Source organism: Galleria mellonella, unplaced genomic scaffold (genome assembly GCF_026898425.1).
Source record: "Galleria mellonella isolate WM207_F2 unplaced genomic scaffold, CSIRO_AGI_GalMel_v1 utg65, whole genome shotgun sequence".
Taxonomy (NCBI): domain Eukaryota; kingdom Metazoa; phylum Arthropoda; class Insecta; order Lepidoptera; family Pyralidae; genus Galleria; species Galleria mellonella.
Window position 1 is genome coordinate 10,354,047 of NW_026442138.1, and position 27,840 is coordinate 10,381,886.

A 27,840-nucleotide genomic window follows, 5' to 3' on the forward strand; every position below is an offset into this window, starting at 1 on the left:
TTTATTATTAAAATATAACCGTGGCTATAGTTGTTTTAAATTCGCGACAGATTAATATTAAGATGGAGAATTATAGAAAAAAATATGTTGGCAAAGTAAGCGGTGGGCAAACTGACGTTCTAGAGAGAGACAAATATTAAAAACTAGCTTTTTGCCGGCTTATTTATATACGTAGATTTCAGAAATAGAAAAACCAATGAATTAAACCAATTTTAAATAGAGTATTAAGGTAAAACACGCCAGTTTTTAGGTTAGACCTTCAGCAATACTACTGTGAATACCGCATCCAGTTTGATGTAGTAGTTGCAGCATGATGCAGGAACAAACATACAGGCGGATAGCCAGATAGACCGAGAGACAAAATTTCAAAAAATAATTGTTTCGGCATCTATTGGTCTTAATAAGAACTCTTTTATCAATTGTTCTTAAATGTCTCCCATAAACAGACATCGTCTTATAATTCTATTAATAGTAGTGTTATTAGTTACAATTTCATTATATTTGTACCTATAGATTTAACCATGGTTTTATAAAAATCTTAAACGTCTGATTAACCTAATTCGACTGTTAAAATATTCTGTCTTTTTCATTTGTACTAAATTCTTAATTTGAATGCGATAAAACACTGTAATAGTTGAAATAGATTTGTACAAGGTTTTACCTATAATAAAATAAGAAGGTTAAAATCTAATCGTAACCCTTCCTAATATCATAGTTTTTGGGGGGAAAGAAATTGTTAGTAATGGAGACTGAGAATCCCATTTCTAGCAATATACCCAACCAGGTCGACCTCCTCGCGGTTCTCCCTGGAAACTATCATGGTTAATTCCTGATGAATTCATCATGATGGGCTAACTGGCCTGTTTTCATTCTCATCTATCACCCTTCACTGGTACTCCGCCAGCGTATCCCGTTAACGCAGGCCATACCATTTTCACCCATAAAAAAAATCATAGTTCTTTTTATACTAGTTTCCATGACGCCTCTTGATGTCTTAACGATATATTTATTTGAGGAAGTCATGAATAAAAACTAGTACAGAATAATTATAATAAATCTTTGATTTCAATTAGTTATGAGTCTTCATTATTACGAGTATTTGATTTAAAATAACAATTTAGTATTACAAATTGATTAGACATGCATTACAGTTGCAAGGTTATTTATTCATTAACATGTCAGTGTGCCACATCCGACAATCGATAGCAAACAATGAAATCATATTCAAAACTCAACCTTATCCGGTAGAGAATAAAGATTAAATTATCATAATCAAAATCATACTAGATTATCTAAGAAACGCCAATGTCACTAGACCTCTATTTTTAAAGTATTAAGTCGATATTAGAGGTCATGTTAAGTTTGTCTATTACCTCCCTATTACTTGTAGCATCTGTGTGAACAATCCTTAAGCCTCAGTGTGACATTTGGTTCAACCCTTAAATGCTCGTTGAAGGTTTTTTAATTGAACATTTTGGTTTTAGAATAACAATGGTATTTATTGATACGTTTATTTGCATATTATTGTGCAGTCTCGGGTTATTCAACCACTATTTTTCATGGGGTCAAATATTGTGTAATAGAGATCTTTTATTGGTTAAAATAAAAGAAAATGGCATAGTTGAATATTAAATTCATTTAGGTTTAAAATAGAAAGCACTTGTATTCTTGTTACTTGTATATGTATAGACTTATTTAAAGATTATTTTCAAGAGAGGGCGGGCTTTGAAACTGGCTCCTCAAAAATTTGCAATTCACTATCAGTCAATCAGACATGTCTTTGCGAAGCTTTGCTTGTATTCTGGGATGGGCACGAGACGGCCTACTCTCCCCCCAGTACCCAATATACGCCTATACTTTTATTTATATTATTTATATATATGATCACCTATATTAAGATAATGCAAAGAATTTCAATACATAATACTTATAATATGTAAGCCAAAAAAATATAAAGAAACCATTGACGTCATAGAATACACTGTGACTTCCATTATACTTCTCATGGTGACTATTCCTCAGAACTATGATATTATATCACTGTACTCTGTAATTTCACTGTCATGCTCTTCAAATAGACACACAGCCATGCAAACATAGTGGAAACATGGATGGGAGGGAGATGCCCAAGTAGACGACTTTTGTACAAAGTCTCCCTCTGGTAATCCCCTCATTATTGATGGTTAATGTTAACCTGTGTACTAACGTCATCGTTAATTAATTTAACAACTAAAGCAATAATAGATACTCGACGGTAATAAAATAATTTAAATCACATCGCCCCTTTCGATTAAACAGCATACATTCATTATAGGCAATGGAGTATAAGTTACAAGCGGTTTGAGCACATCTAATATTTATTTAAGTTTTTGTTTTATTAATTAAAAGAAAATAATAACAAGTAGTATTATCGACTCGGCTATAAATAATTGGCTCCGTTAGATAATTTTTTTTTTCTAGTTCTCAAGGTTGACTGGAAGAAATTCAGGAAGTCCATCTGTTAATGTATTTATTTTTTATTTTTTAATAATAATAATAAAAGTAAGTTTATTTCAAAATAAATGTTTCAAACATTTTTAAATATAGGTGAAACCTTGCTCCCTAAATAGGTAAATCCTGTACTTTAGGATAAGTAGTGCTCTTCCCTATACGGCATAATTTTTCTATGTAGTTTGTTTCTTTGATCGTTTTTTTATAGCATTTAATTAAGAAAATTTTAGATGTAAGTTTATTTTGTGTATTTATTTCGCGATGGCTTTGCCTACTAGGAACTAATTTCTATGAAATATTGAAATATTTAATTTAAAATATTTATTTTTCGTTGACAATTTGTTTAATTATACTATAATTTATTAAAAAAGATAACGTAATTTGTATCATATTAGGCAATATATTAATAGTAAATACATTCTGTATATAATATTTTTCATTAGTAAATTACAGATTAGTAATCTGAATATAAATCTTAATACACTTTTAAAATACATATTAAAAATAAATAAAAAAGAAAGGCCTAAAGCTTATAACTTGTACCACTATCAGCCCTCGCACAAGACAGGAAGCGGCGTATACACAAGCTCTAACAAAAGAGATGAGCGGAAAACATATAATTACGCTATCGCATAACGGAACCGAGCATTGATGGTGTGCGATACGTGAAGAAAATGGAGACAAGTGAAACACTTGCTATTTCCTTTATACGTTGAATAGAATCCTGTTTTTTGACATATTTCTTTGTCAGGTGAATGATATTGTTATTTGCATTATTAATATTTAGGGACATTTTTTATTAATCTAGATCAAAGGTTCCTGAACTTTTAAAATAATGGAACACCCACCGAATAATTCTGATTTTGTGGAACCCCATAGCAAATTATTACAAATTAAAGACACTATAGTTAAAATAAAAACGAAAATTTTAAAATAATATTTGTTCTGAACTGTGGTATTATTTAACAGCCAAAAATACTATTAGAAATCCACATTAGGAATTACTGTTTTTTTTTTATACAACTTAGAATGGCAAACAAGCCGACGGTCCACCTAATGGAAAGTGATAACCGTCACCTATAGACATGAGGAATAGTGTTCTAGATGGTGGAAAAATAATTTACAAAGTAACAAGATTAAAATACTATATTTTTCTTCTTTTTCTTCTTTTCCCATGAGTGTAAAGTATAGTATAGTTAAGTATAGTTAATAAGTAGTAAGTATAGGCGACTAAGAGAACTTAATAGTCGAGGGATGAGTAGCAGTATCAAAAGCCAATCCGCTTACCAAGCGTCATAACTATTGGCAAACTAAATAAAACTCAATTGCAAACTGCCATAAGGAATGGCCCCGTTCCTTATGGCAGTCTACATAGGAGGCTTATATTCAGCAGTGGACAGATGACGACTGATATGATGATGATGATGATGTGTCATAAGTGTCTATATATGTATCCGACATGCTTTTACTATTTAATTCGTTCCCACAGTTCCTGTGCGGTACCCCCATAATGAATGCAATAATATTCCATCATTCCGATTGTACAGATAGTAAAAACGATAAAGCAACAGGTGCGTTTTTACTCTTTTTCATTTCAGTAACTAATAATTACACCACGTTACGTTATGAGTAATTATCAATAAAATCTCAGTATTAAAAAGACTTACGAATGAAGTAAATTAAAGCCAAAAATGATATCATTCCATCACAGCCATTTACTGTCTACTACTGAACGTAAACCTCTCCCATAAGGGTGGTTTTGTCGCAAAATCAATTATTTTGATTTAGAAACTAAATGTTTAAACCGATTTTGATATAATTTTTATAAGACCAATCTGTAAGAATATGCTTTTAGATATTTTTATGGTTATGAAGTAATAAACATAAAAAAATACAACCGAATCGAGAATCTCCTTTTTTTTCTAAGTCAGTAAAAAAATCAATATTACCTACTCATGGGAAGGTAGAACTTCCCCATGATAAGAGCTTTTAAACCGCCATAATTATATATGAATAAGGCCTCTGAAATAGTTTATCAGATCATAATTTTATAAATCTTTCAAAGCACGAAGCAAGGCATATTATTATTGATTCTTTGTTTTAATATTCCCAAACTACATCCATAAAATTAAAGAGATTTCATTAAAACCTTATTGTCCAAAATTCATTTAAATACATGCCATTTTATCATACATTAATAAAAAAGAATAACCGTTTTCTATAGTAATTCAGTGTGTTCAAATAAAATAAAGCTTATTCTATAGAAATCTCCGTTTTCCCGCGAGCGGTCAGTACATACTCCTTGGTGCGTGACTCCACTCTCAGACTAACGGAAGTGTCGCCATGTATTGTTACCGCTTCCGTGCTACGTCCGGCTGTTTCCGCTTGCCGCTTATCGCTTACTCCATCACCTGTTAATGCTTGTTTTCTTCGGATTTATTGTATTGTATGGTTGTTTTTTTTAAATGCCTGAAAATGGAATGGTAACTCCGGCGGAGCTATTGATTTGCGCTGGTAGGGAATAAATAGATGTAGAAGAAGTTAAACCTCTTAAGCCCAATATGACGAATTTACTAGATATGTATAAGACAATTTGCTATAGTAAAGTTTTCCTGAAGTTGTCCTAATAGAGTATATTGCTAGTAATGGGGCCGATAATCCCCATTTCTAACAAATAGGTACTACTCTCCTTCTTGTTCAGGTTGCATAGCTCAAATCGCTCAAGTAGGTTTATCTAGTTAGAGTTAGAATAAAAAGTAACGGGTATTTTTTTTTTTAAACAACTTAGAATGGCAAACAAGCTGACGGCCCACCTGATGAAAAGTGGTAACCGTCGCCTATAGACATGAGCAGTACCATAGACATAACAGAGTATGCTGTTACGCCCATGATACCCCCATGCGTTGCCATTCGTGAGGACTCAGATGTTATTCCTCTGTACCCTGTAAATTCACGCCATTCCTTTCCTTTCAAATCGAAACACAGCCATGCAAACACAACTGCTTCACGGTTGAAACACGAATGGGACAGAGGTACCCAAGCAATCGACTTTTGTACAAAGTCTCCCTCCCTCCATCTCCCTCAGTCTTCTACCTATGTGCATAATTTAGAATAATTTTGGTCCTATCTATGTAACAAATCTGATCGATATTGTTATACATTTATTCAGTAATTGTTCATAGACAACCTTTAAAAATGTCTTGATTGAATTAATGAGTTAGTTCACTGTACTGATTTTTGAGTGGATGGCATTCTATGCCATTATGTACATATTTTTATATTTGGTTCAGTAATTAAGTCTTACAGCTTCTAAATTAAATAAATAAATTTGTTAAATGGATAAAATACTTTTTATCCAAACTCACGCAGATAGAGCCCGACAGACAGACAAAGACAGAGAGCAGAGAGAGGGTTTACTGTCCGTAGGCATTACACACGGAAGTGATTTCTTTATTGACACGGTGTGATAGTGAATTCACGAATTTCCAACGCGAAATCTCGAATGTGAAATGTACTGTCAGAGATGAAAACAAAACAAAAATGCGTCGCAGTTAAAATCTGCTAGTTCGAATACAAAAATCCCCTTCTAATTAATTCCAGGAGCGTACATCAAAATAACTGTATGACCGTTACATACCTAATGAACAAGGCGAGGCACTCGGAACAAAACCTAACATTGTCGTTAGACGTACAAAAGAGGAAAAAAAAAACGTTGCATCCAAGCTAAAAATAGACACACTGTATACGAGTAGTTACTTATTCGATTAATCGGTAACTTGTACAGACGTAATCGATAGAGGTAACTCTAGAAATTTGAGTATTGCGCAAACCAGTAGACAAGTTTTCGGTACGGTTTTATTTTCTACTATGTTCAATCGATTATTCCTTCGATTTTTAAAATAATGATAGTTTATTTTGGATGTCTGACTACTCATCCCTGATCATCATCACTCATGACTGTCTAATCAAGGAATTGTCTAATTAATTTAGCGACTTTTTAAAATATTTTACAAAACTTCGACTATATTTTTTTAAAGCTCATACATATGGTGTTCAGTAATTAATTATGATTAGGATTACAAATGAATTAAATAATTAAATAAATATTAGACACTTTATTTAAAAATAATTCTATGAAATCTATAAGATAATTGAAAATTCGAATTATTAAATATAAAATAGATATGAGAATAATAATTGGCAATAATAATAATAATATTGGGTAGTAGACAGAAAAAAGAGTAATTAAAAAAAATACATAACAAAAGTCGTCATCGTAATCAACGAAATGATTAATTAATGCTCATCACAATAAAAGCGTAATCTAAACCGAAATGGGTTACACAAAGCTCGCGGTCTCGCGGCTCAAGCGAGCCGTGCGGCTCAAGCTCGGCTCAACCAGCCGGCTCGAGCCAACCGGCTAATACCGCATCTGCCACGTAATGAGCCACTCAAGTACACCGTAACTTGTTTACATTGTTTCTTTATTATGTTTTACCCGGCTTATTCTTTGCCAACGATTTTTTTCGCAATAAAACGTTTCTCTGCCGGCGCTCGGTCTTTGTCTTTGACGAGATTTGATTTTTAATTAGTTTTTTGGTAGTGTCACGTGCTCGTTTCGGTATATGGTTTTTTCTTTGTGCCGGTTTGATGATAGAGAACATAGCTCTCTGGGTTTATGCGTTTGACATCAAGCAATTTATTTAGGTACAACGGAGCCTTTCCTTTTGTTTTTTTTTTTGTTAATTCTTTTTATAAATATATTGAGCTGTTATATTATTGTTTTCTAAGTTTCAATTATCTAGAATTAGATTCAAGTAGACATTAATAAGAACGTGTGTGGTCGCAGTTCGTAAGTCTAAGATTCAATACAGTACGGGGTGAAATCTTAAACAAATTAACATTCTTTTCAAACAAATCCGTTTCTATCAGTTCAATTGAACAACTTTCCCAAAAAACCTAAATTAAACGGTGAAAAATTAAAGCTTTCCATACCAACTTAATGGCTGCTGGATGCGTTAACCCTTAAAAGCCTGATTTTTTTTAAATAAAATAAAATATATAAGTGTACCCTTTACTATGTTTACTAATGGAGAAAAATAGTAAAAAAATCAAAACGATATTTTTATATATTTATTTTGAAAAAAAAAATTTGGCAAGCCAAATATTAAAATAAAATCAATTGTAGGCGCCCAATGTGATTTATAACCCCGGTATCAAATTTGAAACTATCAGGTATTTAAGGATTAATGAATATTATTAATATGAGAATCTCAATTTTTTTTTTTGTAATTTTTTTGTCACTTATTTCTTAAAAAGAATGTTTTTTTTTTTATTTCAATTGTATAGTGTTTGTACAATCAATGCATGATAGTTAATTTTATTAATTAACTCTAAAGTACCTATTAGAGAAACGTGTCCTGTAACACAACAATCGGCGAAAGTTCCAGAACAGTTGACAACAAAAGTGTAAGCTGAAAGAGCGGTAGTAGTAGGCGGTAGGCGGTAGGCGACTACCGAGTCGGCCAACAAAGCGGCTAATCATTGCCGTATGTGCGTGGCCTCGTTTCGCACAATGTCTGTTCGCTGATTAAGAGGATTGTCTCCATCGTTCCTCGGATATTAAAAGCGTGTCTTCCCAATAGTGTTGCGCTGTTTTGTATCGATACTTCCGATTTCAATATCGATTACTAATCGATTTACAATATTGAACTCGACAGTATCCGAATTAATTGAATACAAATAGATTATTAACCGATTCATAATATTGAACTCACTAGTATCTGTATTAATTAAATTTAAACATTGATTTTGCAATAATAAGACAAAATATCACTTGTATATAAAGTTTCATTATAATTTTTCTTTGAAATAGATAAAAAATTTAAATTAGAATCCTTAGACATACTGGCAGGCAACTTAATCAGTCTATGCGCAATCTTCGACATAGATCTATCAATAAAGAATATTGTTTCTGTATTAGTGTATTCGAATTTTGAATTTCAAATTGGCATTCGAAATATCGATATCACTGACACTCGGCATGATACAACAAATTTGCTACATAACAACAAATGCTTACACTAAATGTGCGCCCAGATGCACAATCTGTGATAGATAATGCGCGCAAAATGTGCTCGCCGCGGAGAAACTTTCGCGGCTCGGTTTTGTTTCTATTATTTGCCTTTTTGTGGTGCGCTTTAGCTTTTTTATAATCTTTTGATATGTGGCGTATGACGTCACGGCGTGTATGTTGTGCTGAGGCTGAAAATATAATGTGCGGTTACATAAATACAATATTATGTATTTATTTAAATATAAAACTTTCAACTCGGGATGTTAAATTTGATATTAATTTAAAACTTCTTAAAGAAGCAACGGATTTTAGTCTCGAAAGAACAATGAAGAGAAGAAAAGACTAGTAGTAAGTAGTAAGCCAATGAAAAATTTAAGATTTTGTTCATCAAAAAAAACGACAAGTTTAGTTGCAACAAAACTAGTTAGGTATATTAATTTAAAAATTAAACTACTAAACCGATCTTGATAAAATTTCTGTAGAAGCTTATTTGAAACGAAACATTTAGCGGTCCATTGTTTCTGCTTACCATAATCGGAGATAGTTGTGACGGATATATGTTTTGTATGTATATTTTATTTCTAGGCGATATAAAATTATCAAAGACACTTTTTTTGCAAAGCAAATGGGTAGTTATAATATTTTAAGGGAAGTGTGATGGTAAAAAATAATACAATAGACAAGGTGAAAGAATATACCTAACGTACTTTCGCTAGGAGAAAGTTTTAAGAGGGATCCCTCACGAAACATCGGGAGGGAATTGAAAAGTGCTGATAAAGTAGTGATTCAATTTTAGATAGTTATAGTTAACTAAATATTCTTACTTTCACCGGAAATGTATTTAATTATTTAATAAAAAAAGCAAATAAAGAGAAGAGATGAATATTCTGGAATATAAGATGGATATTCTGATATATTTTATTAACACCTTTCACCTGCGACTTTATTCGCTTGACTCAGCCCTGAACTATTTTATGTTTTTCTCTATTCTATATAATAAGTGTATAAGAAATTTTGCAGTGATTGATTAAACTGTTAAGGCGCTATAAGGTAACAAACAAACATACTTATCTTCACATTTATAATATTAGTAAGGATGCTAAATGTTAGTAATAGGTACTATTTGATATTTATTCGATTTGATTACGATTCAATATCAATTCGATTGTGTCAAATATAAATAAGGGGGGAAAGGGATTGTTAGTAATGGAGAATGAGAATAAATGGAGACTAAGAATCCTATTGCTAGCAATATACCCAACCAGGTCGACCTTCTCGCGGTTCTCCCTGGAAACTATCATGATTAATTCCTGATGAATTGACTAACTGGCCTGTTTTCATTCTCATCTATCACCCTTCACTGGTGCTCCGCCAGCGTATGCCGTTAGCGCAGGCGAGGTTACCATACTATTTTCACTCATATATATATATATATATATATATATATATATATATATATATATATATATATATATATATATATATATATATATATATATATAAATCGTAGAATCGACGATTTAAGAAAGTAGATAAAAATAAAAATGATGTCACAATAGTTTTTGTCATTTCATCCACTGCTATACTTATTTGGTAACCGGCGTGAAGATAGATAAAAAGATCAAGAAAATCTTAATAAAATAATGTGTTCAAGATGTAACAAATTGAGTGAGAACATAACCCTTGGAGAACATCTCACGACCCTCTCCGATGAGGAAATCTTGTGGGAACAAATAAAATTTGCCGTCTTAATATAGGGTTGTCACAAATCATAATTTTTTATTGGATACATTAATAATAATACAGTTTTATTTTTTGAGCTTACTAACTATTAAATATTTATTAGCTCATGCTATTATCGTATAGATACTTTGTGTAATAATTTAAAATAATTAGGTAAACATTATTTAAACTAAGTATAATATTATCTGTAATATTCAAATATACGCGGGGCGTACCTACTAGTATCTAGATTTTAAGCCCAACGTAGTTGATCATGGAGAGTTACGAGTATGTAATAAATACAGTTTTATTCAAAATATTTCGTAAATTAATAATGTACATTATAACGTGTCCATATTAATGATAAAAAATTTGAATCAAAGTGAATTAGTGTTTTTCATATTTTTGGATCATATAAAATATAACTTTTATATGAAATATATGAAAAATTTGGGTTCCGCCGCAAATCTGATCTTATGAACTTCATACCAGTGAATCGTTGTTAGCTATCACCACTTATTAATTTAATTAATGTATTCATAAGCCAAAATTATAAATCTAAATTGCAAATGTGTTTCTTCATAAAATTTTGTGTTATTAATTCGTAGAGAAAAATAATGGATTTATTTTTCTATTATTATTATATTATTATATCACATATATATGCTATCCAGAGGAAGACTTTGTACAAAAGTCGATTGCTTGGGTACCTCTGTCCCATTCCTGATTCAACCGTGAAGCAGTTGTGTTTGCATAGCTGTGTTTCGGTTTGAAGGGTGGGATATGGCGTGAAATTACTGGGTACAGAGGAATAACACCTGAGTCCTCAGGAATGGCAACGCATAGGGGGTATCATGGGCGAAACAGTATACTCTGTTATGTCTATGGTACTGCTCATGTCTATAGGCGACGGTTACCACTTTCAATCAGGTGGGCCGACAGCTTGTTTGCCATTCTAAGTTGTATAAAAAAAATCCATTTTTTTGTCATCCCTGCTATTTTGTTCATACATCCCAATTTAGTTCAACATATTATTTAAAACATAATTTTTAATCGAAGAGTTGAATCTAACATGCCCATACCAGAATAATTAGTTATTTCGAATATCAATATGTTTTTGAGACTTCCATGTATAAATAAGTAAATATATATTCATTAGAATTATTATTATAATTATATGTAGATAATTTATTATTATTTGTATCTATCTTAAGCTTAAAACTCATATCATTTAATGTTTAGCCGCGTGCAATCTTAATTTAATCAAATCTTGAAATAATTCATTGGCATTCGTATTACTCCGATATCGTTTACATTTCACAACCGCTTTGCATTGTTATTATCGGAAAATCTTGTTTACACGTTGTAATAAACCCATTACCATAAATACAAGGCATTAACGCGTTCGCGTGTAATAAAACAAACGCACAGACCGCAAAACGATCGCGTGACAACCCTACCGACCCTACCGTCTTACCCTCGGTTTTCTCAAGACACCGAGTAAACAGCAATAAACGCTTGCCAGTGCTTACTGTTAGCGATTTAGAAAGGAGTTTAAAATATTTATTTTTATTATTAAATTCGAATGTTTTTGTTGCTTCAAATAATCCATATTTGTTTATGGTAGGAGGATTGTATTATTTACATGGATATTTTTACTGTAGAGTAGTAATTAGTGTATGCGATATTTAATGTATTATATTTTTACCCAAATGTCAAATATTTTTCTACAAATGTATAAATTTACTTTTACCAAATCACAGACTTATGTCGTTTTTCACTATATTTTTTCTAAGTAACAACTACAGGAACTACAAAAAACCTTCATTACTGCCTTCATTGCTATATTCTATGAATTTTTATTACTACTCTATGGTTTCCAAAACATTTCTTTTTCATTATAAATATGAAGTTTCTGATTATTTAATCCATTCATAATTTTTTTGCTGTAAACTTAACTTGCATTTGAAAAAAGCAACAGCTGTTTTTCTTGCCGATTCTTCTTAGATGAAACTGCATGCCGAACTGGGCAGTTTGGGTAGTTTATAAAAAGAAATTACTATTAAAAAATACTTATTATTTATTAAGTTTACTTAATTTATTTATTATTATTATAGATAGTTTTAATATCAGAAAAAATACCCAAATTTGTCTGAGCCTGTTTCATTTATCTGCAAAAGTTTCGCAATTACAAAATTTTTCACCCAATTTCCAAAAATTTGCCAATTTGCGTACGTTACGTGGAAATAACTAGAACAATCAGTCAAAAGAATTATGATATTAAGTCATCTTTATTCGCAAAATGGAATAGTGAGTTGGTAACATTTTTATTTTGGGTATTATTTTGTTCGACAAATTTTTTTTATTTATTAAGAAGTCATTTTCAAATCGCTAAAAGCGGGACCACGAACAAACACTTAAGTGGATCTTTTATGCTCGGGGGAGCGCGACATGTGCTCCTTAAGATCACAACGTGGGTGGGTTAACTCTACCTCATTTTGGATTATATCAAATTAGCCATATTGCCCCTTGAAAGTTAAAAAAAGAATACATGAAATAAGAGTTAATGTTACTGAAAAAGATAATATAAAAATTCACTGCATTTATATATTTATAATATTACAAAAAATGAAAAGTATTTCTGTTTGTAATTAGAGCTAATTTCGATGAAATTTTAGCCAAAAATATTAACGTTTTCTTATACAGCACTAGTCAAAGTCACTCAACATATTGTGGAACTGAAATCTACTATGTAGATCAGTGATTATATACACAGTATACAGAGGGAAATAATTTCAAATATATATGAAAATCTTTTTCGAGGCAACCCTGCAAATTCAACGATAAACAATATCGGTAGTGAAGGGGTTAAACGAAAATGTAAATAAATATATCGATCGATTGCAAAAAATGACCACGATTTTGTGGTCGGAAGCTGTTTAACAAACAAACACGTGCACGATAAAAAATGTAAAAAAAAATATTACAAAAGAAGCATCTAAAAACTGTTTAGTCTGTAACCCGCAAAAAGATAACGCACCTTTCCCGGTATCGTTTTTTGTGCAAATGTTTGAATATTGGCCGCCAGTCCACCAACGTGAATTGCTAACATATGTTTTGAATAAACTCGTGCGTAAAACGGAACACCTTGCCGACATTTGTGAATGAAGATCAGCTGTAGTTTGAACGGTATGAAGCAATTTTTTTTTATTAATTCAGTATCTAATATATAATATATTCTAATTCGATGGCAGAGTAGTTGTTCTTTGAGTTTTAATCATAGATCAAATACCTTCAGATAGAATGTCTCAATACAAACGCTTTACCAAAAAGGGCCCACTTTTTTAATTGTGTGAATAAATATCCCTTAAACAATAATTCATAGCTATTACTCACTACGTGAAAGATATGTATTTTATAAAGTTGAGTTGATTTTACAACTCTGTATTTAAAAAAAGTGGGTAGATATTTTAAAGAACGTCAATATTCATAATGATTGTTTGTACCGACTGAGAATATACATAAAATATGTATTCGTTCAACGAATTAATATCGTTGTCCGAGTTATTGAAATTGACTGTCATTTTGTTTAATACACCTATATTAATTTGTATGCTAAATGTATATTATATTAGGTGTGAAAAAAATTTTCAATTTGAATATTTAACCAAATTATTCGCAACACTGAAAATGTTTTGTTTTAAATAAATATGTGTCAACCAAAAATTACTGTAGTCTAACCGTTGCTGGGCCGTTTTTTGGCACTTGACTCCATCTAGAAGTAGTCTTGAGACATATACCTATGACCCATATGTATACGATGTAGGTATGACTATATATTTGATGGAATAGATAATAAAGTTTCATACTTAGGCTTCCCTTCCTCTTTTATTTTTTAAACAAAGGCAACATCTAGATATTCATATTTCTTTTGCATTATTATGTTGATACAACACTTTGCCAGAGCTTATATTTGCAAAGTTAGACGAAGGAAACTAACTCAACGCATTCATAAGTTTAACAAACAGTTTAACGTAGAACTAACATCGTAGTTTAAAAACTAATACATCTATTTAGTATATGTTGTATTGTGTGAACATTAATTTAATTTTTTTTATACGTTAAATGAAAAATAAAGAAATATACTAAATTAAAAGAGTTTCTACAGCAACATTAATATCACCTCTTAGAAATCAAAATTGTGTGTTTATAAGTAGATTTTGCTCCACAAAAAGTTTTTTGCTCATCAAAGACTTAAAGAAAAAATTAGATACAATCGTTACAAAGTTAATAAAGGACTAACTTAGGAATAAGAACTATAGATTGTAAAAAAGTTTTCGCGTAATAAAAATAAATTGGTCAAATTGGGAATCTCCTCCTTTTGAAAGTTGGTTAAAAAGAGAGGGAGTACAAGATAACGTATACCCAATAATCGTTTTTGGTCGTTTGAGTAACCAAAGTATTTGTTGATAGTTCAAACAGGAACATATTGTGAGGAGAGGGCACTTGAGAGTGCGTTGACCTCTTGTTTTTTATATAACGCACGTCGAAATAACATGTTTATCAACTAGCACGAGATATCAACGTTTTACCCGTGACTTTGTCCGCGTGACCGGGATATTTTTACTACCGGGATATGTAGTTGCCTATATCCTTCTCCATCCTATATAGGTAGTACATGAATTAGAATTTTAATAATGATTGGTTAAGCTGTTAAAGCACTATAAAGTAATAAACAAACAAACTCACTTTCATATTTATAATATTAGTAAGAATTAAATATACCTTGATTAGTATTCATATTCACAGAAATAAAGCTTAAAAAAAAGTTAATGTAATTGTATTGGCATATTTTTATGATTAGGAATATTAAGACTTTTTCGAATATTATTACATTCAGAATTCGAAAGTATCGCACAATATATGTACAAAAAAGCATATCATATGTATAAAAAAAAAACTCCTGTTTTTGAAAGCGGTTAAAAAGAAATAAGTCTACCTAGTAGAATTTTTTAATAAAAATAAATAAACAGTGTGTTCTCTTTACTTTATGGGCGCTTCGGTAACCCGAGACACGACCAGACGAACAAACAAGATCGTTTGGAGGAACACACAGACGCCATCTGGCAATGCTAATGTTTCATTAATTATATTATTACTAGTTTTCATTTGATATCATCTTTACTCGTTAAATTTTAATTAATTAAATATTAAATGAAAGAAACTTAGATAAGTAATAGAAATTGTAACGTGATATGAAAACTTTAATTTTGTTTTTCATAACAATGTTATATAATTTATTTTGAATAAAAATGCACAAACAGGCGAGCTTAACTCTATAAGTGTTTTCTTCCAACAAACCCTAGAATGTTTCCCCCAATTTTACTCGTCACAAATATTCTATAAATAATAATAATAAATGCCACAAAATCACACCAAATTCCTGATCCTCAAGCTGGGAGACCTTGTGTTCTGAGTATGTGAAGACACGACCCAGAACACCCAGAAGCGAGTTAATTTATAAAAATTTGTTTCCTAATTTTGCCAGACCGGAATCCGGAACAATATTTACCCAAAACAACATATCCATCACTATACCATGAAAGTCTTTCCTTTCTTCAAATTATACCTTCAAATAAATAGAACTGTCTTGATATTTGTTTAGTAAATTAATTACTAGTTTCCCGCGTAACTTGAATAACTTATAAATTGTAGTTAATCTATGCCCATCTTATCGATGTGTTGCCAGTAATCGCATACCGCGGATAGGCGGAATTTATCAATTAAAGTTGGTAACATCTTGAGATGTGGGGACCGCACTATAACTGAAAACTATTAATGGGCTTTTTCTATGTATGCACACTATACTATATTGGAGTGTTATTTTAAATTCGAATTAAAATAGATTAATTTGTTTTATCTGCATGTTTACAGGTGAAATTAATTATAATGTGATATAATTATACATAATAAATAAATTATTATAATAAATAAGTTATTATAATTTAATAATTTAAGTTTGAAATAATAGTAATATTAAAAATAGAGTTCTTTCCAAAATTTCTGACACAAAAAAATAACTATAAATAATATTAAGATTTTTTTTAATTATTATTACATATTCAAAAATGACAGAAAATAAAAATTCTATTAGCATTGGGAAACCATGTAGGTTTTTTAATGCTAAAATGCAAGAAATACTGTTGTAATTCGTGCTTTATGTTATTAATTTAGTGACTATTTTCTTCATTTTAAGATTACAAGAATCGATAAATGAATTTTTTATTTTATTATGGTTATCTTACACATTACTTGTAAATAAATTCATATATCGAACACAATAAGAAAAAATAAAATAAAAAATATAAAATTCTTGCAGACGCGACCGGCACGCGTGCATTTAAAAAGAGAAGCAAAACAATAAACGCCATTAACTGCGAACAAAAGGAGTAAAAGGCAAGTCGGGGCACAATTAAAACAAGAAATAATAAGGAGTTGGTAATAATAAGTATTATTGTGTTAGAGATGACAGCTAGGGGGACCGCGCCGCTCGCACCTGGCGGGACACGCGCCCAGCGCCCCCTCGGAACTTCTGCCGATTATTATTTTTTTTTACAAAGATACGGGTTACGGTGGTGTACTAGGCCGGTCGAAGATTTAGTCTCATGTTGCATACTGGATTTTTTGTTTTATTCGAATTATTTATTACATTAAAAATTCGTTAATTAAAAAATGAACAAAAAATATATATCTCTATTACATATTTTTTTTTAGTTTTCTTGAAGGATAAGTATATAATGGATATAAAAAAAAAATGTAAAGTAATAAGATTTAAAAAAATATTATGATTTGTTAACAATCAATAAACAAAAAAAATATTGATACAATATTTAAGAAAGTTTTTATTTGTTAAAACTGAGGAATGTAGTTATGATATGTCTCTCAAACTAACACTTAAAGTAAATTATATTCATTTTATTTATATTTTTATAACTAGGTGTATCAAAATGAGATTAATTTAAATACCTATCTTGTACTTAACTCCCTATTCATTTATCTGTCACCTGTCTCTTAATATGCTAATTTAAATTCAATAGGAAGCCAAGACATGCATTTTGACCTCAGCATTCTGATATACATACATAAATTAAAACATTATTCCCTATACGTCCTTTGAATACGAACGAGTAAGTCACTGCCATCTGTCTTTAACACCTGGCCAAGTACCCTATATTTCTACTGCAGTTCTGTTCCACTTTTGTTTGCATTTAATAGGAAAATATTAACACTATTATTCTTATGTTTTAATAGTGTTTTAATGTAGATAAGTAATAAAAACAAGGCTAGGTACTTAAAAAAATTTTTTGGACTTAATTTTAATAAATAATTGTCACCCTACCAAATCTTTTAATGAGTATTTTATGTCAAAAAATAGAGATTGCAAAATGTTAAATTAATATGTAATATTATAATGTTTATTAAAAAAATTAAAAATGTATTACCAAAAATGTTATTATTCATTAATAAGAAATAACAATTGTTATTGATTTTTGTTACAAAAATATGCAAAGGATTGTTAGACATGCCCCTTATACATATAAGAATTGTTTCTGTTTGTATAATCCTTAGACATTCGTATATTTACAGTTATTTAATGAATGATATTACACCTGAACTAAATTTTTTTTTAGAAACTTGACTGATTTATTACTAATTATCTGAAATTAAAACAAAATCACATTTTCGTCTGATATATAAAAATATTCACAGTTTTGGAGAGAAATGATTTCGTGGTCCGTGATTCCAACACAACAAAGTCCGTACAACACCTCAACAACAATTACTCATTGCCGCACACTAATTACAGTCAATTACCATAACACATCCTTATGTACAGGTGTGCCAACCTTTATAATATAATTGCCGTGACTTCAGGAAACGGAAGCGGGCCGGCCAATCGCGCGCCGTCACGGATTGCGCGCCAATGGGCACGCACAATAACTATCAAGTTGTAAGATGAAAAATCCGGTTATTACCGGTTATTAAAATATTGAATTGTCTAATGTACTTATCTCCATGTTGAATTATGAATGTGGAAGGCGGCGTACTTATGATTTAATACTAATTTTTAGTTGTATTTTTAATTTATCTAATTGAAATTATTGGTCTTCTTTAAGAAACAAGAATAGATTAACCATTTTATATATGATATGTAGATAAAAAAGTCTAAATTTAAAATAAACAAATAAAAAAAAACTGCCTAAAATTGTATTGTATGTGGATAACGGTAGATTAACATCAATTATAGAGATATACGCCTAACTAAATGTGATAATAAATGACACTAGATTTACAAAAAAAAAAAATAAGAAACGGAGTCTTAAAACTTATAATTTCAAAATTTTTGAACAATCATCACTTAAATTTCTTTCTGTTTTTACCTAATGATTAGATGGTCGAGAATGCAATATGGCATTAAGCTCGCCATTTGTACAAATTTTATTGGGCAATAAAGAATAAATAAATAAATTAAATATTGAACCTAACAATATGGCTTTCTCTTTATGAAATAAATAGCTTTTTTTAATAATCCTTACTAATATTATAAATGTTGTTTATTTGTAAGTTTGTTTGTTACCATTTAGAGTTTTAACGGCTCAATCAATCATCACAGCAATTTTTATCACTGTATTTTATTATGCAAACAAAGTCGCAGTTAAAGACTAGTACCTATGTATATGAATAAGTATAATTAATATCCCTAAACTATTCGTGTTGTTACAAACGCCTTATAGTAGATGAGTTCGCGGTTTTTCACAAAAGAAAATATACGACAATGGGCCAAGTTGCCGCAAGTCGCAAATTGCTAGCGAGCGAAACGTCGCAAATTGAATGCCGAGGTGTGAGGTACAGAATGCGGGAAACATAGGGGATTGTTTTCTGTGCGCTACCGTTGCGGGTGGAAATGCGACACGCGTAAAATCGTCACTTCTTACCAATTTATTTAGTTTGTATGTTTAGTTTTCGTCTGGAGACAAGGATAGCAATTACAGTTTCTAATTTAAGATCCAATAACCTTAGCCTATGAGAGTAACAATTATTATATGTTCTATGAAAAATATAAATTTTTATACTTAATTTATAGTTAGACTGATGGTTATTTGACGATTTCTATCAAGTAAACCGTAATCTTGTTATTATAATATAGAAAAATAAAAACTAATTTCAAGTTACATAAATGTCTATATATACATTGACATATATTAAATGTAAACTAAGTACGTCCTTTATTTATGAAAGGATAAAGCAAATAAATATTTATTAATCCTAGTAATGTAGTTCATTATAATACAATTACATTATCAATTATATATCAATACTAATTACATTATCAAATTTTAAAAATTACAATTGTTTTAAAATGCTTTTCTATGAATTTATATAAATAAATATGAATTTAAATATTATTGTAAATTATAATTTAATTACTGATGGCCAATAAACTGCTGATATTTTCTATTCAAGCGGGCACGGTAGTGAAACTATCCCGTGTGTCCCTATTAAGTGAGCACACATTAGTACGGTAACTTGGGCACGACACCTCACGCGTCGACACTTACGAATAGCTGCCGTAAAGAGTTGCGAAGTTTTCACATTAGGCCTGTGCTAACATTGAAAAAGCGATTAGAAGTGTCTTTCAAGATGAAGAATAGACTACATTGTTTCTCCTAATTACTTATAACTAATTTGGGTTATTTTTAACAAACTGTCAATAATCCTTATTGACAGTTTGTTAAAAATAACCCAATGATATCCTATCATCAGAAGTTGATTTTTTTATTGCTACGGGTAAATATAATATTAGCTGCCCTTACCTGGTGCACACCAGGTACAGTGTATTATTATTTATTAGTTAGTGTATTATTATTGATTAGTTGTGTCCTGTGGTTTTACCCGCGTGAATCAATATATACAGTATCTTATATGCTAAGTTAGGATAAAACCTACCCGTGTACCAAATTGAATTCAAATCTGTTCAGTAGTTTTTACGTGGAAAAGTAACAAACATTCATCCATTCTTTCATTCTAAGTTACAAACTTTCGTATTTATTATATTAATTGGATAGGACAATATAGAAAAAATGACGATTAAGTACTTTTCTTTTTTGTCTGCCTCAAATAGTCTAATGTTTTCGGTTTGAGCTATAGCCTTGCTGGCCTCTGCCTCCCTGACCCTCCTACTAAATGGTATAATTAATATTAAAAAAAATGTAGCTAAGTGTTTAGATTAGTATATAGTAATTTGAAATATGTGTTACTCCATCATGTTTAAACAGCTATGAATGAAATTGTCTACATATATGAATGGACCAAAGCCTAAATACACAAGATACATTTTATCCTAATTCACTTGAGCAAATCCACGAGATAATCCTGTGTATTGCTAATACTGTGTATTAGTAATACACAGTAAAACAACGTAGACGTCTGAGTTTAAAAACAGTGTCAACAGAATTTAAATTCATAAAAAGTATCGAACGCAACACGACTAACGACGTTCGGAATTTAAAATAAAAGTCAGCATAGAATCTATGTGGAGTTATTTTTTTTAAACTTCTACCATAGACAAAACTATGTTCAATAGAGCGGGCGGTCTTAATGAACTCTAAGATCCCGCTCCATCGCTCTCGTTCTTGATTCCGAACGTGCCCGCCGTTAATGAGATCCACCTTCTGTCTACGTACAATATACGACGCGATGCGTGAACTTCTTTTTTTAGATTTTAGGGTTCCCTATCTAGGTGAAACTAGTTTTTTTTTTGTTTTATTCTTTTCACGAGTCTTTCGTTTACTTTTGGTATCAACGATGATTTGAGATCCAAAATAGTTATTAAAATTTTAAATTCTTTCGACGTGTTTTTCTATCAACTTCATAAAAGGTTTGTTATGTTTACCTCACAATCTTGTCATTTATAGACTAATTTGGAAAAATCCTTTTTATCCGAAAGGATATAAGACTTCTATTAGGCTTCTATAGACTTCTATAGGATTCTATAGAAGTTTTATCAAAACCGATTATGTAGTTTAGTTTTTAAATCAAACTAACTGGTTTGATTTAAAAACTAAACTATACCACTATTAAAAAATGTTGTTTTTTTTTTGTAGAACAAATTTTTAAATTATTTAATATGACGGGTACCGATTCATTATAGATTGAAATACGAGTAGCCTATCAAAAGATTACAATGATGGTCATAACCACATGAGGATGTTAAAACATTTCCAAATCCAAAAAAAGTCAAAATTAATTTTCTTATAAATTTTCTAGTACTTTACAGCAGGATGAGAGATTTACAGCCTTATTTTGGATATAATACGTTTTAATTTTGAAAATAGAATTACTGTACGCTTTATCGACCCATAGACATTTCTACGGAACACATATTTATAACTCCGATTTACACTTGCAACATTTTTTCTAAACTGTTTCAAGGGTCGTTCGTATTCAGCCCTATGGATTCAAAAGAAACGGTTTAAGTAATGATTCTACGTGGATGCACGAGATTATGCGAAACGGAATGCTTTCAATTTTTTTTTAATTTTGTTAGTGAGTTATTGTCTTTTGGTAGAGTCTTCTGTGTGTTTGTCTTTGCTTGAACCTCTTTGAATATATACTTAACGACGAAATCTGAATTTATATACATACTTGTAAATAAATTCAAGTAGATAAATTAAAGAACTAATAATAAAAAAATTAAGATTTTTCTCTGTAAAAAGCAGTTACTTCATTCAGTACTAAATTAATGCACAGAATTAATCCATTGATTGCAAAAAGATTTATGAAAATAGATTCAGCTTCGTAATCCAATGTAACAAGGAGTAACAAAACTACAATATTTTATTTAATAAATATTGTTTTAATATTTGTTTTTATATAATTGGAGTCGTTAAACAATAATTAAATATAATTTTATTAAACACAAAAGTTTATTCAATTTTATTATAATATCTATTTATTTTTTGCATAATTTTTTTATTTATTTATTACACGGCGTAACATAATACGCCGACCCCAAATAATAATTGATAAGGGTAGGAAGATAATGACTATGACTTTTTGCATTGTTCAGTAAAATTGCCGTGTGGTCCCGGCATAGAATGGCCTTCCTTTCCCGTGGGCGTTGTAAAAGACGACTTACATGAACTTAATAATCGAGGAATGAGCAGCAGTGTTCTTCTTAAAACGTCACCAAAGCCTAACTGTGGTTGCCAACCCGTCTGCCAAACGTGGCAACTGCTGGCAAAACCCCTATTATGAGATGCTTATATTCAGCAATGGGCAGTTAAGGGCTGATGATGATTATTATGATACTCAGTAAAAAGACGATACATATATAGATGTATAGAAGATCAAAGAACACATACGAATACACTAAAATAGGTACCTTTAGTACCTAAGTTATCTACTAAAGACGAACCTCCTCAACATTCACAGTAATTACGAGAAATAAAACTGTTCCCTCACTAGCAAAAAGACAATTTTAAAAGGTACAGACCGCAAAGACCGCATCTCGCTCTCCATTAAAACTAAGAGGGACTTAAGGCTCGAGTGAGATGCGAACCGTGCCGTTTTACACTTAAGATGCTGTGCTTTCAATAGGTACTCTTATACTTTATGCGAACTTGGTACATATTTAGTTGCAGCTAGGATTCTTAGATTATAAACACAGACTGAAACCATATAAATGCTTCACCAAAAACAGGTCAATCTTTTTATAGATAGACATAATAGGATATTAGACTAAACATAGGAAATATTTCACTAAGAAAACAATGGGCAGCCTTATCGCTAAGAGCGATCTCTTCCAGGCAACCTTTGGATGGAGAAAAGTCAGGAAACTCAGTTAGTTTTTTTTTAAATTAGTATAGAGATACGCATACGTACAATAATATGAATATATAAATATACATATATTTTTAGTTACTAATACATACTTAAACAAATCCATATATACATATAAATATATAATTACATATACATACATATGTAATTCCAAAATTAAAAATAAAAGCAATTTTTGTGTGTTTTTTTATCTAATTCATTAAATCCTAAAACACAGCACTCTCCTTCCTAAAAGACTGGCAACATCTGCATCTTAATTTTAATTAAAAAAGATCTATTTTTTACTATTAGAAATTTAGTCCTTTTTCGGTCGGTGCTCTCTTTCGCTGTGATATCAAATAGAAATGCCTATGCGTGCTATCACTGTATCCACTGGTATTTTTTTTAATACAAAATTTAATTAATATCAAACGAAACTATATAGCTTATTTGCCACTTTTGTGGTATAAAAAAAACATAATACCTTTGTATCATACTTAATCAAAAGAAAAAATATATAAGTGTGTTTTCGATGTTCAATGTTGGATAACAAGTGAGAGGTAAATTTCTACTTACCTAAATCAATTTCAAATTACATATATCGATGCCACCGGAATTATTCTCGGTAATGTTGGTCAGGATCTGAAAACAAATTTATACCTGCATTTAATACACTTAAATCGTTTGTTATGAAAGAATATATGTAATTGTAAATCGATAAAATAAAGGGAAAAAGAAAAAAGTAAATAGCAACTAAAGGAACTTAATGGTAGAGGGATGAACAGCAGCGTCCGCCTTAAAACATCTCTAAAAGTCTAATTGCGTTTGCCAACTCGCCTGTCAAGCGTGGCAACTACTGGCAAATCTGCCTTTATGGGGAAAGGCTTATGTTCAACACTGGACAGTTAACGGTTGAAATAAAAAATTAAATGAAATTGACAAAATAGCGATAGATTCATGAAAAAAAACAATACTTTTTATAAATGTTCATAATTAAGTTTGTTTAAATAAAAATATTAAATAAATAAATATTTATTTATTATTATTTATATCAAGCAACAAAGATAGGTTCTGTATGTACCTACTTAATGTAAGTTCACGTATTTTTTAATATATTTTAAAGTATTATTAGGTAATCTTTAAACGATTTTGAGGAAATTTCTTTGAGACCAATCTGTAAGTATGTCCTTTCAGGTAAAAAAATTTCCATTCCATTTATAACTCTGACGGACTTATAAGGTGACAATCATAAAAAATACAATTGGTTTGGGAACGTCCTTCTTTTTTAAAGTTTATTTATTTATTTATAACAGATACACCAACAGTATGTTCACAATAAATAAATAGACTAGATGAACATATAAATTAGAGGCTCTTACAGATAAGTGTTAATGTATATACATACTAAAGTAACAATCATACAATTAGTGAAGACTTAAATAATAATCTATATCAGTGTTTTTCAATCTTTTTCATGACGCGACCCCCTTAGTATGTAAAAATATTTTGCGACCCCATACCCTCCACGGTTTCGAATGTGTATGAATTTTATTATAGTACAATTATGAAATCCGTACAGTTGTATTTATATTCACAGTTAGGTATCGATAAAATAAAATAAACAATACATAATGAAGTATCTAAAACAGACATGTAATCGATGTCTGTTATAGATACAACATTATGTATTACACCTATTCCCCGATTTACACGGTACTTGTTTTACACGTTTTCGCTTTTACACGGTTTTCCAAATAAGTTTTTTTTGTTTTTATCGCACTCTACTAAATGCTACTGTGTTTGAACACGTGCTCAATATGAAGAAGTTCACAAAGATCTTACAAAAAAATCGAAGCAATTGTTAATAACCGATTTTATTACCACCTCTCAGAATGTAAATATTTCTGCTTCAAACATCGAATCGGCACAAATAACTTCGAGTGATGAAAGTGAATTCCAATCTTCGATTCCGAAAAAAAGAATGAGAGTAATTTCTGATAGTGATGAAGGATAATAAAACACCTTTGGGTTTATTTTTTGTTCTTCTGTTTAATGTATTGTAATTAAATAACAAAACAGTGTTTCCGTAATATATTACATATTTTAACCTGTCAATGCATTTTATTTTTATTTCTGTGTACACCTAAAAATATTGAAAAAAATCACAACTGTTAAATAGCAAAATTATGCATTTTCTGCAAGCTTTTCGATTTACACGGTTTTGACTTGAAAATTTTAAATTTTCTATTTACACGTTTTTCTCAGGAACGTATCTACCGTGTAAATCGGGGGATAGGTGTATTGATTGATTGATCTATTTACGGAACTGTTTATTTTTCATTGCTTCGCGACCTTCCGCGACCCTCTTGTAGAGGCTCGGGGACCCCCCAAGGGGTCGCGACCCACACTTTGAAAAACACTAATCTATATTAGTAATAAGCTTAATAAACTGCGTTAAAGAATTACCAAAGATGTCGATATTATATACATATTATATATATAAATATATATTATATATATATATAAATATATATTATATATATATATATAGATATAAATATATATTATATATATATAAATATATATTATATACCTATTAGATATATGTTAGTACATAATATTGATTATTTTTATTTGTATCGTTATAACAATATCTCACGAACAATGGTCGCAAACATCGCATCGATCGCGGAACTTGTCTTAACTTAGGCCACGCCCCTCCTACGTCTTGCGCGTAACTTAGCATCTAGCGCCGCCTTGCGCACGTACGCCCACCGTCTTAGTGAACACTTGGCCTCTATAACGCCCATTGTGATTAACAACTGTAGTCTAGTGAGCACGGGCGAAGTGAAAGCCTTGGATCAATGGAATTGTTAATAATAGGATCTTATTGTCACATTTCTAACAATATACCTCAGTTTTTTTAATGGATGATAATGGAATGGTAACCCCCCGCCTGCGCTAACAGTATACACTGGCAGAGTACCAGTGAGAGATGATAAGTGATGATGAAGCAGAGGTTTCTTCAGGGTCGCCAACGCGCGCGTAATTCTTCTGGTATTGCAGGCGTTCATAGGCTACGGTAACCGCTTAAAATCAGGTGGGCCGTATGCTTGTTTGCCACATCAGTGGTATAAAAAAAAACAGGTCAGTTAGCCCATCGTAACAAATTCACCAATGAATCAATCACGATGGTTTCCAGGGGGAACCGCGAGGGGGTCAACCTGATATGGTATTGTTAATAATAGGATTGCTAATCCTTATTACTAAAAATCCCTTCCCCCCAATATACCTCATTAGGCCGGCCTCCACGCAGTACCCCCTGGAAACCATCGTAATTAATAATTGTTAAATTTATCACGATGGACCAACTGAGCTGAGAAATACTCTATTGATAAAATATTTGTTTCTTGTCTAAGAGCGGTTGATTTCTATGATTCTTTTTACACATAATACGGTTACTTGTGATGTCATATTTACATATAGGTACATTTTTTTTACAACACAGGGGGCAAACGAGCATGCGGCTCACCTGATGGTAAGTGACTACCGCCGCCCATGATTTATTACATTAGTACTAATAGGTATCTACTAATTTCAATATAACTGTAATCGGGATTTTTTTAATAAATTTTTAGATAATGTATCTAAGTATTAAACTGTATTAAGTATTTAATTGTAAGTAGGTATTAAGTAGTAAATACCTACCCATATATAGTAAAATATAATATAACTTCAGTCTGTTTTTTTAACAAAATCTTATATTAAGTCCTTTTAAATATTAAATTGTTTTTTTTTTTTTATACAACTTAGAATGGCAAACAAGCAGACGGTCCACCTGATGTGAAAGTGATAACCGTCGCCTATAGACATGAGCAGTACCATGGACATAACAGAGGTAGGTATATATTGAATGACCAATAATTAATATATCTGATATTGACTCAATATATAAATAGATATTGTAACAACAATATATAGATACCGCTATATATCACCCACCCTAATTAGATACGTATTGTTTAATCATTATATTCTACCATTAATGTCACATTATCTACTATTACTTTGACAAATCTATTTCTAAACCGTGAACCAATACAAGCGAGTAACGCCTACGTCTTGCCACGCCTTTCTTAGAAGTTTAGATACGTGCTCCCCACCCATTCAAGTCGCATCGTCTTCACCCAGTCAAGTTTCCGACCAATAAATACAATTACTTCGTAGCCAATCAAACTACATGCCTAAATACAACGATTATAATATTAGAGAGTTAAAAAGTCACAGTGATAAAATTGCACTGTCGCGTGGAAAGTTTGTAACGAAAAGTGGTCATTATTGTGACTTTAAGTGAATATTTAGATAAATTAACAACATACTGTATAGAGAACTGCCTTACTATAGATGTCTAGTTGTATTGTTTATATCTAAGATGATGTTAAATAAGGAACAAATGCTTTTCCATACTTAAATGGGAAGCGAAGAAATATTAATCCATAATTAAGCTTAGATACCTACTTACTTAACATACCATAAGTAATCCACAGTCATAAAATTTGACAGAAATTAGAATTTCTGATTTATATGTACTTTATATAATAAAACTAATGAATCTGATAACCATTTGTATTGTAGGCCTTTTAAAAGATTACATTATTGGTGACAGTAGT

The 27,840-nt window shown here is 30.8% G+C and overlaps 1 protein-coding gene and 1 long non-coding RNA gene across 5 annotated transcripts in view; one reads left to right on the top strand and one right to left on the bottom strand.

Moving 5' to 3' along the window:
* The window catches only part of LOC128201955 (uncharacterized), a 40,820-nt gene extending 23,643 nt beyond the window's left edge, over positions 1 to 17,177 (top strand). Inside the window, exon 3 of the long non-coding RNA XR_008253529.1 lies at positions 16,668 to 17,177. This is a non-coding gene — a long non-coding RNA (uncharacterized LOC128201955). The remainder of the gene's footprint in view (positions 1 to 16,667) is intronic.
* The window catches only part of LOC113519613 (homeobox protein prospero-like), a 114,384-nt gene that overhangs the window by 68,024 nt on the left and 18,520 nt on the right, over positions 1 to 27,840 (bottom strand). For all 4 annotated transcript variants that reach the window (XM_052900509.1, XM_026904735.3, XM_052900508.1 and 1 more), the window contains exon 2: positions 23,747 to 23,812. The gene's annotated coding sequence lies outside the window, so the exon portion shown is untranslated. The remainder of the gene's footprint in view (positions 1 to 23,746; positions 23,813 to 27,840) is intronic.